Below are 16,617 nucleotides of genomic sequence, written 5' to 3' on the forward strand. Positions count from 1 at the left end.
TTTCCCAGGCCATTTGCATGGAGTTGGACTGAAAGTGAAACAGCTAGGACTCGAACCAGCACAAACATGGGCTGTCAGCATCACAGGCAGTAGCTTTACCTGCCATGTCACTCCAGCCCCTCAATTTAAAATTTTTAATATTATGCTTTGGTTTTATTGCTTCTTTCCTTTTTTCAAAAGAAAATATTTTACCATGTGTATTGTATCTGTAGATACATGTTTATTCTGATAATTTTGAGGTGTTTTGTTTGATCATTTTCAACTTCATAGATTACTCTTAAACTTCCTTATAAATTTTTAAAAAGATTTATTTATTAGAAAGGCAGAGGCAGAGAGAGAGAGAGAGAGAGAGGGAGAAAGAGAGAGAAAGTTTTCTATCTGCTGGTTCATTCCCCAAATGGCTGCAACAGCTGGAGCTGCGCCGATCAGAAGCCAGGAGCCAGGAGATTCTTTCAGGCCTCCCACGCAGCTGCAGAGGCCCAAGGACTTGAGCCATCTTCCACCACTTTACCTGGCCATAGCAGAGAGCTGGATCAGAAGTGAGGCAGATGGGACTTGAATCGGCGCCCATATAGATTGCCAGCACTGCAGGTGGCAGCTTTACCCACTATACCACAACACTGGCCCACTTTCTTATACATTATATACTAACTTCACACTATGAATAATGACAAACTTAGTTTATTTCTATTCTTTCCCCCAAACTTTTCACTCTTCCACATGATTTCAATATATTATATGATTATAATATTTCTGAGTTTTTATCTTCATAGACATCATTCAACTTATACCTTTATACTCGATTTATTAGCTTTAAATTCTATCTTTTCACTACTGGCTATCGAAGATGAAATAAGTGCTCTTCAAACACATACAGAGTGGCTGCAGACAGAAGAGTTTGGCATCATGATGTCTCATAGCATTTTGCTGGTACAGCCTAGCAAGAGCCACACGGCAGAACTAAACTGACTATGAATCTGTGAATGAATGCATGGAAAGTGTTAGTAAATTCCATGAGGAACATCTGAAAACAATGACTCCCAAGAGCCCATCTATCACTTATGATATCAGTGGGCTGTTTGATTCTATCAATCATCCGGCAGACCTTAGCTGCCTTGTTTACCGAGCTGATATCCAGACATACCAGCTTTATAACAACACTGGATCAAAGAAAATATCTGCCATGCTCCTCAGCCCACATGCCCGACAGGTGGGAAAATAATGGAGCTGGAAGCCTTAGCGGGGTGGGGTGGGCTTGGAACCCCGGGGGTATACTGCTTGCTGTACAGGGAGTTTTGTATAATTGCAATCCTGTTGCCATGTTGTCACACTGTAGCCAAGACTGAATGCATTAGTATGATGAAATGTGAGGATCTTGTTCAACCTGAAACTCCTATTGCCCCATTTTTTTCTCTTCTTTTACTCCCTTAAACATTGTTATGAGGATTTAAATGGAAGTTTTTTTTGTCAGTTAGTGCTGGTTCCAGAGCTTCAGACTGTTGAGATCTGCTTTGTAACAGCTACTGTACTAACCTTTCAATATGGGCGGGGAGCTCAGTGTAGTCATATCCTCAAGGTAAACTCTCAGTGGGAAATAAATGTTCTTCAGTTACATATATATGAATATATAAAAAATATACTGACATATCATCTGCTTCCTTTTCAAGAAAGTAGAAAACAGAATATGCATGAAAAAGTATCTGAATTTCAAACTTAATGGATTTGCATTATTTTGAGTTTTGAAAATGTTATGTATTATGAAGTAGAGACCAATAATAAACATTTTGACCCATAGATGTGGACCTTGTTTGCAAGGTCATATGAGTTCCTTGGAAGAAACAAGACCAATTTTTAAGAGGTATATGATTAAAAGAATCTATAGAGTTGAGTTTTTTTGTTTGTTTTTTGACAGGCAGAGTGGACAGTGAGAGAGAGAGACAGAGAGAAAGGTCTTCTTTTTGCCGTTGGTTCACCCTCCAATGGCCGCCACAGCCGGCACATCGCGCTGATCCGAAGCCAGGAGCCAGGTGCCAGGTGCTTCTCCTGGTCTTCCATGCGAGTGCAGGGCCCAAGCACTTGGGCCATCCTCCACTGCACTCCCAGATCATAGCAGAGAGCTGGCCTGGAAGAAGGGCAACAGGGACAGAATCCGGTGTCCCGACTGGGACTAGAACCCGGTGTGCCAGCACCGCAGGAGGAGGATTAGCCTATTGAGCCGCGGCGCCGGCCAGAATGTCTAGAGTTTTTAATACCAGTATTCTTCTATATCTATCTGGTGGAAAAAAGAATTTTAAAACCCTGTAAGATACAGTTATGGACCACGTGGTCTTTATCTGAATTTAAGCATTAGTCCACATTGCTTGCTACTCTTTAATTTTCTTCTTTTGCTGTGGACTAATAAATAGATTTAAATTCTCTAAACATTTATTGGATATTTACACATTATATTCTAAGCAGCTATTTTTTTATAGTATCATCTCATTTAACTCTTATACCAATCTTAAGGGATATGATATACACTAATTTTTCATATGAGGAAACAGACCAGTGGAGTTAGAGACTCAATCAAGGTTACCCAGAGTCAAAACTTACCTAAGCAGCTCAGTGGCTTTTGGTTCTTAGTTGCGAGGAACATAAACATAAAACACCTGATAAATCATTTTGTTTTTTCATTACAGAATTATGATTCAATGAGTTTGCAATTATTCTTTAACATTAGACAACTTTGGACAGGGGAATTTTAAAAATATTTTTAGCAAAGAGGCTGCTTATCTCAATAAACTTACATCTAGTTGCTAATAAATGATAAGATCAATTTTTAAAGTCATACTAATGGGGCTGGTGCTGTGGCGCAGCAAGTTAAAGCCCTGGTTTGCAGTGCCGGCATCCCATATGGGCGCCGGTCTGAGTCCCGACTGCTCCACTTTTGATCCAGCTCTCTGCTTTGGCCTGGAAAAACAGTAGAAGATGGCCCAAGTGCTTGTACCCCTGCACCCACGTGGGAGACCCAGAAGAAGCTCCTGGCTAGTGGCTTTGGATCTGTGCAGCTCCGGCTGCTGTGGCCATCTGGGGAATGAACAAGTGGATGGAAGACCTCTCTCTGCCTCTGCCTCTCTGTAACTCTGCCTTTCAAATAAATAAAGTAAATCTTTAAAAAAAAAATAAAGTCATACTAACAAGTGATGGCAACAACAGAGGCAATAAAACTTTGCATTTATATACTTTCTTTTCAACAATTTCAGGAAATATATCCTACAATCTTTTATAACGGTCCAGTAGTAAGGGAGTGGTTTTTTAGTGCCAGCTAATATAGGAGAAAGGAAATTCAGAAAGTCCCCAAAACACAAAAGCGCATGGATAGAGCAAGAATAATCTCTGTACCTGGTGATCTGCCCATCAATCCTGGCTTCATCTCTCAGCCACTTTCAAAATGAGTCACTGCCATTTGGCAGAGATAAAAAGATCTGGGAGACAAATTTTTTCTGTAATCTTAAAAGTATTTTGATTTAATATTGAACCTTTTTGAGTTTTCTATAATTTGAGCCAGATCTCTCCCTTCCACCATGTAGCCAAAGACTGGAACAAAAGGAAATTGCACGTGTCCTAGTTCTGCCAAAGCCTTAAATAACACAAGTACTAAAGATAGCAGAGTTGCATTTTGCTTGTCACAAACATATGCTTCCCTGGTTTATTACAATAAGAAGACTATAGGCAGGAAAATTAATAGCTGTAGTAAAATTAATAGCTACATCGTGCACCTAGCCTCTAAATGAATTTGGAAGAAATCTGTCTATCGTATGCATCCTTCTATCCAATTAACAAATGTATCCAAGATCCGAGAAAACACAGTTTTAATTTCTGGATTTAAAAACTGGTTTGAGTTACTTTAACATATATACATACATAAAAATCACTTATTTTGATGAAAATTTCACCAGACTCAGAATAAAATGAGTTGCTAATGATCTCCACCACCTCACCACAGAGAGAGAAGGCAGTGAACGGTATCTTCCATCTTCTGATTCACTCGCCAAATGTGCTCAATAACCAGGGCTGGGCCAGGCTTGTCAGGAGCCAGGGACTCAATCTGGGTCTCCTACATAGACGGCAGGGACCCAAGTACTTTGACTCCTTATCAGCTACTTCCCAGAGTGTACTTTGCCAGGAAGCAGAGGCGGGACTGCATCCCAGGTACTTCAATACCAGATAGGATATCCCAAGTGGTTGCTTAGCCAGTTGCACACAATCAATGCCCACCTCTGTTTGCTTCTTATGATACACACTAAGAAGAAAAATTAATGGGCCAAAGGGCATAAACCGTTAAAGACCAACATCTTAAACCAGCAGTTACTTTAACGGATCTCACTGAATGCAACTATTACTTCTCCTACCTACAGGCCAAATCCACCCACCTGCATTAATAGATACCAAGGGCATGCCTGTTTTAAAGACTTTACATATCGTTATTTTGTTTGAAAATAGGAAGCTGATTTACAAAGGATATTTTGATAGGGATGTTAAATGTCAATCCTTCAAATCAGGTATGGCTAAACCACGGCCCTCCTGCCAAATTCAGCCCACAGGTCTTTTTAACAAATAAAATGTTACTGGAACATAGACATGCTCATTCATTTCCCTGATTGCTACAGCTGTGCCTGCAACTCATTGGCATAGTTCAGTAACTGCCAGAGAGATCATATAAGGCCATTCTACAAAGTCTACAATATTTATTATCTGGTCCCTTGTTCAGTTCTGATCTAAAATTATCACAGAATACAAACCATGAGGCAGGAAATCAGAAAACACCAAGTTATAAATGTGCAATGGGTTCTTCCCCATTTCACATATCAGATACCCTGACCTTGTTGCGATGTTCCTTCTGTCGTCCTAATCAACCTGCCATCATTTCCTATTTAACAAATATTTACCAAGTGCCTGCTATGTGTCAAGCAAATGTTGTTCCATGTGCTACAGGCCTAAGAAACGATAAATCATCATTTTTGGCCTTGAGCAGTTTACTAGTTTTCCAAGTATCTGTTCCCAAGCTTTTGCAAAGCCAGTGAGATCTTTCCAGTCTTCCTAAACCATCTGATCCCTTTATCTTAGAAAATTCTAAGAATGGGTTGTTTAAAGAGTAAGTCTTTTAAAGAAATAGTGGCAAAGAGTAGAAGCATCTTCACTATAGCAACCTAGAATCTGAACCACAATAACTAGGCTACCTCGGTAAAAATCCTGAGTAGCAGGAAGAGGCAAACAGGCAACACAAATAATTCCCACACACCAAGTAATTCCTCGTGCAGAAATTCCCTTATTGTTCTACCTTACCACTCAGGGCAAAGAACTACCTACTTTTGACACCAGGATAAGCAAGAGATTGGTACATGGTTATTTAAAATTCATATTTAGGAGAAAATGCCCATATAAGCACAGCGAGGAGAGAAAAATAAAAGGAGCAATCACCATTGTACTCTCCATAAGGACAGAAAAACAGAGGCTGGTGTTGTGGTGTAGCAGATAAAACCCCGCCTGCGATGCCTTCACACCATATGGGTGCCCATTCGAGTCCTGGTTGCTTTGCTTCCAATCCAGCTCCCTGCTAATGGCCTGGGAAAGCAGTGAAGGATGGCCCAAGTGCTTGGGCACCCGCACCCATGTGGGACACCTGTATAAAGCTTCTGGCTGCTCCTGGCTCCTCGCTTTGGCCTGGACCAGCCCTGGCCTTTGTGGCCATTTGGAGAGTGAACAATCAGATGAAAGATCTCTCTCTCAATTTCTCTGTTTGTAACTCTGCTTCTCAAATAAATAAATAAATCTGAAAAAAAAAAAAAGGATGGGAAAATAACAGTGTCATTTGGCTTCAGGAGATGACATAAACCTGAGCCACCTATTTCAGAACATTCCAAGAAATGTGCTTTGGACCCAAGTTTGAAGGAAGTTTTTGTTGTGGTGTGTTTTTTTTTTTGCTTGTTTGTTTTGTTTTGAGGATTAGTGGAAAGATAAGAGTGAGGAGAAAACATTTACAATGCAGATATTTTTTCATATTTTGTTGGCATGCTTGGTCTGTCATAAACATACATTAGAAAATTATACACAAACCAGAACATTTGGAATGCTCTGTTATTTGGGATCACTATGGAAATGGAAAGGGAAATAGCTATTCCACATCATGGGAGTAAAAGCAGAGTCTGTCTGTGCATTCACACTCTTCCTTTGTCTCTTACTAGCTGGGCAACCGTGTTTAAGTTTCCTCAGCTCTCAAAGTCTCTTCCTCTACAAAACACTGGCAATCCCACTGACCTTGCGGGGATGTCCTGAGGATTGCAGGCGGTTCCCTGAGTCATCACAACAATTATTGGCATTTAGTAAGCACTGAATAAAACACATTTTTGGTTTTATCATCACAACATACAGTATGAGGATATTTCAAAGTGTTTCTGGAAATGGAATTAAAAGCTGTTTATTTTGGTGGGAAAAAATTTGAAACCCATACATAGGGGAAGTCTTTTAAAAGTTCACAGAAACTAGGCCGCAGCTCACTTGGCTAATCCTCCGCCTGCGGCACTGGCACCCCGGATTCTGTCCCGGTTGCTCCTCTTCCAGGCCAGCTCTCTGCTGTGGCCCAGGAGGGCAGAGGAGGATGGCCCAAGTGCTTGGGCCCTGCACCCGCATGGGAGACCGGAGGAAGCACCCAGCTCCTGGCTTCGGATCGGCGTGGTGTGCGGGCCGCAGCGTGCTGGCTGTAGCGGCCATTTGGGGAGTGAACCAATGGAAAAAGGAAGACCTTTTTCTCTGTCTCTATATAACTCTGCCTGTCAAAAAAATTTTTTTTTCACGGAAAATAAACATTAAGAAAAAACTGGGCCCGGCTGCAGTGCGGTGGGTTAAGCCACTTCATCAACGGCAGCATTCTGGATTGGAGTGTTGGTTCAAGTCCCAGCTGCTCTGTTTCTGATCCAGCTCCCTGCTAATGTGCCTGGGAAAGCAGTGGAAGATGGCTCAAGTACTTGGCCCCCTGCCACCATGTGAGTGACCAGGATGGAGTTCCTGGCTCTTGGCTTCCACCTGGTGCAGCCCTGGCTTGTTGTGGTAATTTGAGGAGTGGAGGGAGGACCTCTCTCCCTGTCTCTCTCACTCTATTACTCTTCTAAATAAATAAATAAATCTTAAAAAGAAAGTCTACCTGGGGATTTTAAGTTTTTTTTTTTGCACCAAAATAAACTTATGTTTTAATTTCATTTCCCACAACAAAATGATTTGTTCCAGGACTTATTTTGGTGATTGCCTTCCTTTTTTTAAAAAAAAGACTTATTTATTTTCAGAGTTATAAAGAGAAAGGGAGAGGGAGGTAGAGATCTCCCACCTGTTGGTTTACTCTCCAGATGGCAGCAATAGCCAGGGCTGGGCCAGGCCAAAGTCAGGAGCTGGGAGCTTCATCCAGGTCTCCCATGTGAGTGGCCAAAAACTTGGGCCATCTTTTTTCCTAGGCCATTAGCAGGGAGCTGGATCATAAATGGAGCAGCTGGGATATGAACTGAGGTCCACATGGGATACTGGTATTATGCTCAGCAGGGTTACCTGCTATGCCACAATACTGTCCCCTTATTTTTCATTTACAGTTGTTAAAATTCTACCACCAAGGACACTTTCCTTTACCTATCGAAATCCTGGGGCCAGCACTTTGGTGTATCAGGTAAAGTAATCGCCTGCAGAGCCAGCATCCCATATGGGCGTCGGTTTGAGTCCTGGCTATTCCACTTCTGACTCTGCTCTCTGCTATGGCCTGGGAAAGCAGTAGAAGATGGCCCAAGCCCTTAGGCCTCTGCACCCATATGGGAGACCCAGAAGAAGCTCCTGACTCCTGGCTTCAGATCAGCGCAGCTCCAGCCATTGTGGCCAATTGGGGAGTGAACCAGCAGATGGAAGACCTCTCTCTCTCTCTCTTTCTCTCACTCGCTCTCTCGCTCTCTGCCTCTCTTTCTCTGTGTGTAACTCTGACTTTCAAGTAAATAAATAAATATTTAAAAAAAAAAAAAAGAAATCCTATGTTCCAACTGAGACCTTTCTGGGAATAGGTAGCATCTTTAGAATAAAGTTCCTGTGTTGGCAGTACATGTGCCTGAAAGAGAGAAAGATATACAAATCAGGCAGATGGATAGGTTCCACTTTGGGTAAAATTCATTATTTTTCAGAGGATTATCTTTGAAATATGGCTCATTTATGGGAAAAAAACATTAATTTGTGAACATTGTAAAAGGAGAGACCAGTCCTGTCTGATCATGCCAATTTAAAACCATTAGAATTACTTGTTCTGACCTACTTAGAATAATGAAACCTTCATGCAACTATTAGCTATTCACATTGATTGACATTCTCAGAGTATCTCCAAAATCTCTACCATGGACTTTTTTGTTTTATTTTACTCTTCTGAGAGAAGTGAAAGATAACTAATGCTTGCATTGATAACTGATTTTTTTTTTAAGTATCTTAACTGAAATATCCCTTTTGCCTAATTCTTTCCTGGACAAGGAAATCAATTATTGTCTTTGTGCACCTTACCAAGTGTTGGGGAAGTTTACCTTGACTTCCTCACCCACCATCATTCCCTTAACTCTTTGTAGACTTTACTTCTATTTTATCAGTTTATGGACATTGTTTCTTCCAAGTCTGACAATTCAGGCCTTTTACTCACCAAACCCAAAGGCCTTAGGTTTTGCCATATTTTAGGAAAACCTAAACATCCTCTACAACAATGAATTTCTAAGGAAGTCTGGGTTATGCAAGATAATACTTGAGGTATAGGAAGAAAACATTTCAAACTCTTGTTCATGCTTTGAGTCTTAACCTTAAAAACTTCTGTGTGCTTTTTACAATGTGTAAAATATTTCAATACAGTAGGAGAAATAATTATTTAAACTCTTACCCATAGTGTGTATAACATATCTGTGTAGTTGAAGGGATGATTACTCTAACAGATATGAAATGAGTAAAATTTTGCAGCCTGCTTTTCTATATAGTAGCTATTTTCAAAGTGTAGTATTAGGGACGGTGAAGTATCTGAAATCATTGCAGGGTGTTTGCAAAATCAAAACTATTTTCCTAATGCTATTAAGTTGGAATTTATTTTTTTTTTGCTCATTTTCTCAAGAACATACAGTGGAGTTTTCCAGAGGCTACGTGACATAATATCATAACATATTAAATGCAGAAGCAGGTATGAAAATCCAGTTGGAGTTGGACAACTGAAGTGATTTTACCTTTTACTATTTCTCTGTTGCTCCCTTGTCTAACTAGATGCACAGGCCTATACATCCATCTCTGAAACATCACTTGATTTTCTCTTATCCACTTCCAACCTAGTTTAGCCCTTATCACTTCAGCCCACGATGATCAAATCATTTGTCCAATAGGTGTCAATGTTTAAGTTCTCAATGATTTTGAAAGCCAACACATTTTAATGCCCCTCTGACTTCTAATGTCACCTCTTGGAAGGTAAATACTTTACAGAACCATTGGGAAGTTCTTTTGGAGATTCTGTTGTATGGTCATTTGTTATGTATTCTGTCTAGGATACTTCCAGCAACACAAGTGAACCTCAGGACAGGCAGAAGAAGTAAAGCTTTGGTTCATGATACAGCTGGGATACAGCTCAGGTCCTAGTCATTCAGTAAAGTGAGTGAATTTTCTTCTGACTGCCTCCATGATCCCTAGAACATTCAAACAAGGTCATGGTGAGAAGCAGTACCCGGCTTCTCCCCTATAGCTATCAGGGAAAGTTCCTGGTGGAGTGTAGGTTGATGATGCCCCCGCTTGGAACATGAAGTGCCAGACTGCCAAAGCATCATTACGTGAGAATACTCAAGGTGGCCACAGGCCTCCTAACTGGGCAGGACTGTTTGCACACTCTGTTCTCTCTCACACAGAGTAGAGAGTCACATTTTTCTTGATCTGCCTAATATTGTGTCTTCTAACTCTAACAGCTCTTTTCAGTTAGGCGTGGAGAGTGATGAAGGGAAAAGTCAGACAGCTGAGGTTTTGGAGGATTCAACTCAACTACGCCAAGCAGGTTTTCCTAAAATATGGCAAAACCATCACAGCCTCAGAGATGTCCTACAGTGAAGACACTTTAAAGACAGTTGCCCAAATTTATTTAACCACAGACTCCTGCTTGTGAAGTACACCCACTGGATATGTTTTGTGCAATGCCAATGTGAAGAAAAGAAACTTGTACTTAACTGAAATCTTCCATCTGCCCAGAAGGGTTTCTCTGACAATGGAAGATTTCCATCCAAAGAAATGAAGGCACAGAAGGAAGAGGTCCTGTTGTGAGCTCAAGAAATATTCATGCTTGAGAATCACAGAGGTCCCTTATAGAACAAGGCATTGGGGACTAAGAACAGGACAGACTAGAACCAGACACCAGGCCACAACCAGATAGGCTCATGGTCTGCTTTCTGATCAAGTTCTTGTGAAAAGAGATAAATGAAGATTAATGAGGGCCCACAGCTCCCTGGGCCATCAAGGCACAGAAATCTAGCTGACACTTTCCTCTTCAGTCTGGGGCCACAAAGAAAATTGGCAGAGGTTCAGAAACCAGGTATTAAAGAAGTATGCAAAACTAGTGGTATGACCCAACCAAAGAAGAAACTAAATCACAGGGTAAAAAACTCCTGCAGGCTCATGCAAAGAACTGGGTGGTAATAACACCCTAAAAATCAATTATGGCAAAGCCCAAGTCCTCACTATGTTCATCGTCAGCTCCGTGCAGAACCATGACAATGATGACAGTACTGGTAGTGATGAGCTCTTAGCCTAATCCTGGCAACTGTATAAGGCTGGACTGGAAGACTTCATCTCTGCCTGGCCTAGGACAGTGAATTAGAGTGATCTGAACAACTAGCATGCTCCCTAAATATAGAGTTAAAAATACATGTAATTCCAGGGACAAAATAGTGCTTAACCCAATATCTGTCTGAGGCCCATGCACTGTTTGTGGTTCATAGTGCTCAATTAACACTGAATGAATCCTAAATAAGGTAAAGTAGGTTCTCTCTCCCCCTCTCTCTTGACAAATTTCTTTTATTCTATGCCCTCTTCATAGACTCTTACATATATTATATTTTATATGTTAAAAAAAGCACAAAGTATACAAAATCCAAGATAGTCTAACAGTTGTGTAAAATAAGATCTCAACAAAAAACAGAGGGCCCTTTCAGATTAGGATAACATGTGGAGTTTTACTGAATGGGACCATTTGCTAAGATGTGGACATGTTGTAGGGCAACTACAAGGCTAGCGCTCTAATTTGGCACTGGTGACAGTAGAACTGTTACCACTCCTAGGGGAAAAGAGATGAGAGGGAGGATTGATTACAGGAACCCAAAAGGAGAAAGTCTTATAGTGAGGAACCATGACCTTAGGTCGAGGGGCAACAGCAGCCCAAGGCAACCCCACAAGGAGGGAGCAGGAGAATAATTAGCCTGACCTCACTCTCCTCTCTTCCTTGGATCCCCTGCTGGTAGGGAAGAAGGCACAGGGCACAAGAGCTGCTGCTGTGGTCTTCACCGGCAGCCTCCCAGGTAGGGAGAGTCAGGATAGAGAAGGGTAGAGACAGCAGGAGAAAAAGGCATCCTTAACAAGGTGATCCCTATTCCCTAATTGGTGGTGTCTGGAAATCTTCAACAGGACAATTCATGATCAATTGATCCATGATTCAATGAGAATCACTTTTAGCCCTCATTCTGCTTTACTGGTCAAAATCTGAATGTTAGGGTCACCACCATAATCTAAGAACAGTATTTCACCCACAACAAAAATCAGATCTAAATTACCAAGAAAGTTAAGTTCAAATAACAGAGATTGTGAATCTTAATTCTCAATTCTTCCAAACCTCATTTGGTGAGCCATAAACTCACCAACTCTAGATTCCCAGCTAGTTCCCATCAGGGGAACTGATCAAAGGAGGAATGAATGATAATGGTCGCATATAACTTAAGCTTTGATTGTGAGAGAATACAGCAGAACTCAGAGTTGGGGATTTGCAAACGGAATACAGGGAAAGGAAGGGGCCCAGAACTCCTAAGGGAAAACTGCTACCATGCAGTAGAACACAGAAGACAGATGAGACTAGGAAATTTATGAAGAGTATCAGTGGGAAAAGTCTTAACTTTGAAGGCTGCTAAGAAAATAGAAAGGAAAACACTATCAATTAAATGACAGAAAATAACACAACAAAATACTGGAGAGAATCTAAGAATAATTCAGGAGTGACCTCAGAAATAGAAGAGACAAAAACAAAACATCATTATCTGTTAACTCGGTGACTCTGTGGCCTGAAGCCCACTGACGTTTATTAACAAACTGTAGCAAGGGAAAGAAAATGATCCGTTTTCTCCTTTCTTCTGCTTTTGTTATAGGCGCATGCTCAATTTATTAAACATGATTTGCAAAGATTTACAGACACAAAATAAATGTCAAATTTTCATTATATATTTATCAGTTTCTGGAAAATCATTATATATTAAGAAACTTTATGGTTAAATGAACTGTTTATCACAGTCTGCAATTTGATGTTTTCTTTTTGAGAGGGATGTATGCACAGCGACTGCCTGTTTGGTGCAACTTGTGCTCGTCATAATGAGTACTGGCCACAGTTTCAGACTGTTATCTTCAAGGAGTACATTTTGTACTGTTGTTCAAAAGTGTAACACATTAAGCTGCAAATAAAAGGTATGCAAAATTGATAAATGATGACCATTTTATATCCATAGGTCTGCAAAAGGAAAACTAATGGGGCTGGCGCTGTGACACACTAGCTTAAGCCCCCGCCTATGGCGATGGCATACCATATGGCTGCTGGTTCGTGTCCCGGTTGCTCCTCTTCTGATCCAGCTCCCTGCTAATGGCCTGGGAAAGCAGTGGAAGATGGCCCAAGTGCTTGGGCCCCTGCACCTATGTAGGAGACCCAGAAGACGCTCCTGGCTTCTGGCTTTGGATCAACCCAGCTCTGGCTGTTGTGGCAATTTTAGGAGTGAACCAGCAGATGGAAGACCTTTCTCTCTGTCTCCCCCTCTATCTATCTATAACTCTGCCTCTCAAATAAATAAAATCTTTTTTTAAAAAAAAGAAAAACCAACTTAGGGGACTGGTGTTTGGTGCAGTGATTAAGATGTCACTTGTGATGCCACATCCCATATCTGAGTTCTTTGGCTGAAGTCGTTTTTCTCCACCTCAATTTCACCTTTCTGTTAATGTGCACATTGGAAGGCAGCAGGTGATGACCCAAGTAGTTGGGTACCTCTCACCGATGTGAGAGACTAATAATGGGTTCTGAGCTCCTGGTGTTGGCGTGGCCTAGCCCCAGAAGTTATGGGCATTTGGGGAATAAATCAACAGATGGAAGATTACTCTTGTCTGTCTATCTTTTCAAATAATTTTTTAAAGCCTCATTTAACAATAATAAAAAAAGAAGCCAACTATGATTGCCAATCTCTGCGACCTTGTCACAGATTAATAGGGGCTACCTAATTGCCTTGAAAATTTGGCAAGAATAGTCTCACTAAAATATCAGGGTCTTCCAAACATTCATGGAAAAATGCATATCATGAAAAAAAAACTGTGCAATAATTTCAAAATTTTTGCATAAAAATAAAGTTATCTTTTAATTCTATTTTTCTACAAGCTTTTTGACATGCCCTCGTATAAGCTATGCCACCTTTTCTGATGCAGCCATTTATATGCCCTTTTGGGCTAATTCACTAATTCAATCACAAATGTTCATTGAGCAGCTATGGTACACAACAGGCAATGTTATAAGCACTGGAGTACTTCACTGGACAAGATAAATAAGATCCCTGTTCTTAATGAAGCACATGGACATTCAGGAGGGAGGGCAAATTACACTGGGTAACTAACTAAGTCAGAACTTCAAATGGCTATCTTTGTTAAAAATAGAGTAAGGCAATAGAATGAAGATCAGCAGGGCAGAGAGGGATATATTCAGATGAGAGCTTCAGGGAAGGCCTCCCTGAGGAGCTGACAAGCTAGGGAAAACTGAACAGTAGAAGAGGAGCATATGCAGGTCTGGGGAAAGGGCATTCCAAGACAAAGATCAGCCAAGGCAAAAGCCCTGAGGTGGGAATGAGCAGGGTATGCTTGAGGAATAAAAAGAAGGCCAGTAAGTGAGAGGAAAGCGATGGGAGATAAGACTGTAGAAACAGCCAGATTCCAGACCATGCAGGGCCTTGTAAGGCAAGAAATCTGGGTTTTCTTCCAAGAGTAATGAGATGTTGCTGTGGGGTTTTGAACTGGAGGGGATCTGACTTATGCTTTAAAGAGATCCCTCTGGCTCTGCACAGAGAATAGAGTGTAGAGGGGACAAGGCCACAGGGGTCATCAAAGTAGGGAAAATGGTGGCTGGAAGTATAGTGAGAAAGTAGACATGAGAAGAAGTGGACAGACTGGGAACCTACTCTGGAGATAGGCCTGTTGGTAGATTGAATGCAGAATATGTGTAGGGAAAGGAAGTAAGTTCTAGGTTTTTGACCTGAGCAGGTAGGCATTGCCATTTAACTGAAAGGGAGAACAAATGGAGAAAAGCAGATATGAGGTAAGTGGAATGGTACGTAGGGGAATTAAGAGCTATATTCTGTATATACTGTATTTGAGATACCAATTAATATCCAAATGGGCAGGTGCAACAGGTAGTTGGATGTATGAGGCTAGAGTTTTAGAGAGAGGTCAGACATACTCTTTTTAAAACAAACTAAATGAAAAATATTATTGGAAACATATTTGTACTCAAGAGAGGTGGTGACTAGGACTTTAAATTTACCCTGCAGGCTATCATGCTTTACATACTGACAGAATGACGTGAAATAGTAAACATAACACCAAAAACTGAAATAGCATCTTTGATTTGTTTGCTTGATGTTCTTACCAACTTAGTTCAAGTATTCCCCCACTAGAAATCATATGACTGACAAAGTTACTTGTAGCAGAGGAAATAATAATATTGGCTTAGTAATAACATTTGAAAAGCAAGTCAAGGCAATAGTTTACTGATTCAGTACCAGATGCATTGGTTTACTAGTTTAAGCCGAACACAATGGTCACTCACAGATGATATCTAAGAGCCACGAGAACTGCAGGGGTGGGGGTGGTTTATCAGTACTTCTACATCAAAAGAAGAGCAAATCCAGGGTCAGTGTTTAGTGAAGTACCTGGGTTTAATACCCAGCTCTAGCTCCTGACTCCAACTTTGTGCTAATGCAGACCATGAGAGGCAGCAGTTGATACTTCGGTAGTTGGGTCCCTGCCACCCGCATAGGAGATCAGGACTGGATGCCCGGCTCTTGGCTTTGGACTAGGCCCATCTCAGTCTTTATGGGCATTTACATCTTGCATGTGCTCACTTGTTTTCTCTCTCTCTGCCTCTCAAATAAATAAATAAAATTTTAAAAAGAAGTACAAATTCTGTAGGGGTAACTGACTAAAAGGCACTAATTATGTATTAGTAATTTTTTTTGATTGCACATTAACAGAATTTCCTAGAAATGCAAACCTCTTCTGACCCAGTTATTCCCCAGCACAGTCTCAGCAGCTAGTTGACTGGCTCTCTTGCTCTATTACACAATTCATTAAGAAAGGGAATGCAAAGGCATTTCAACTCTTAAGAGGCAGCAGGGAGGGAGGGAGGAAGGGAATATCAGTATGTACTTAGAATTGTATCTACAAAGCACATTGAATCTGTTTTAAAAAAAAGAATTAAAAATTAAAATAACAAATTATATTTTAAAAAGGAGGCACTCTCAAATCCTAGTATTATAAATTATACAGGTTCAAATGGAAAGCAAAGTGTTAAATTTAACAGACATGCAAATATCAAGAATTTTTACTTGGGTTGATTTTTTTACAGAAAGGTCTAAACCCACAAAACTTCTTTGTAAGGACAATAGGACAGGAAGTGGCAAAGTCATAATCAGGGAGTGACCTTAGATCTTTTTGAAGTGCAAAGAAGCATAACAACCTACAGGATAAAACCAACATCTCACCTTCAGATCAGTAAGTGAAGAGAGAAAATCATTAACAGCCAATGGATTCTTCAGTTTTAGAGAACTTCAAAACCAACTAGAAAGTCTCTGGAAAATGTTATATTTATACTTAAATCGAAATTTAAATTAAGTTCCCCCAAATTTATTTCTGAAAAATTTCAGAATTAAAAAAAAAATTCCCAATTTTCCATTTGGAAACTTTTTTCCCTTACTTTTAACTTAGCAAATAATTTAGGGATTATTCAGTGGTTTCTGCACAAGTCTAAGAGCTGACAGTAACTATATATGAGGGTAGGGGCAGTGAGAATGCAGTGCATGAACATTTCAAAATTCACCTTAAAGGGACCCCTGTGATCACTTAGAACACATTGCATTCAAAAGGTCTGGCAATGTAGAATGAAGGTAGTAATTAAAATCCTCTGCACACAGAACCCCTACATCCTTCACAAAAGACATACTCCTGAGACAGTTTTTGGGTGGTAAAGTATGTTTCTTACAATTATCCCCACCCCCAGAAAAGTTTGCAAACTTTAGGTCTTAGTTTACTTTCCTTTAGTTTCTATATATA

The 16,617-nt window shown here is 40.5% G+C and overlaps 1 protein-coding gene and 1 long non-coding RNA gene across 8 annotated transcripts in view; one reads left to right on the forward strand and one right to left on the reverse strand.

Annotated features, from left to right (window-relative positions):
- LOC127492399 (uncharacterized) overlaps window positions 1-13,128 on the forward strand; it is a 30,571-nt gene extending 17,443 nt beyond the window's left edge. Inside the window, exon 3 of the long non-coding RNA XR_007921828.3 lies at window positions 12,768-13,128. This is a non-coding gene — a long non-coding RNA (uncharacterized LOC127492399). The remainder of the gene's footprint in view (window positions 1-12,767) is intronic.
- GREB1L (GREB1 like retinoic acid receptor coactivator) overlaps window positions 1-16,617 on the reverse strand; it is a 285,560-nt gene that overhangs the window by 193,427 nt on the left and 75,516 nt on the right. The window lies entirely within an intron of this gene.

This window comes from Oryctolagus cuniculus, chromosome 10 (genome assembly GCF_051225735.1).
Source record: "Oryctolagus cuniculus isolate XC-2025 breed Fujian yellow rabbit chromosome 10, ASM5122573v1, whole genome shotgun sequence".
NCBI lineage: Eukaryota > Metazoa > Chordata > Mammalia > Lagomorpha > Leporidae > Oryctolagus > Oryctolagus cuniculus.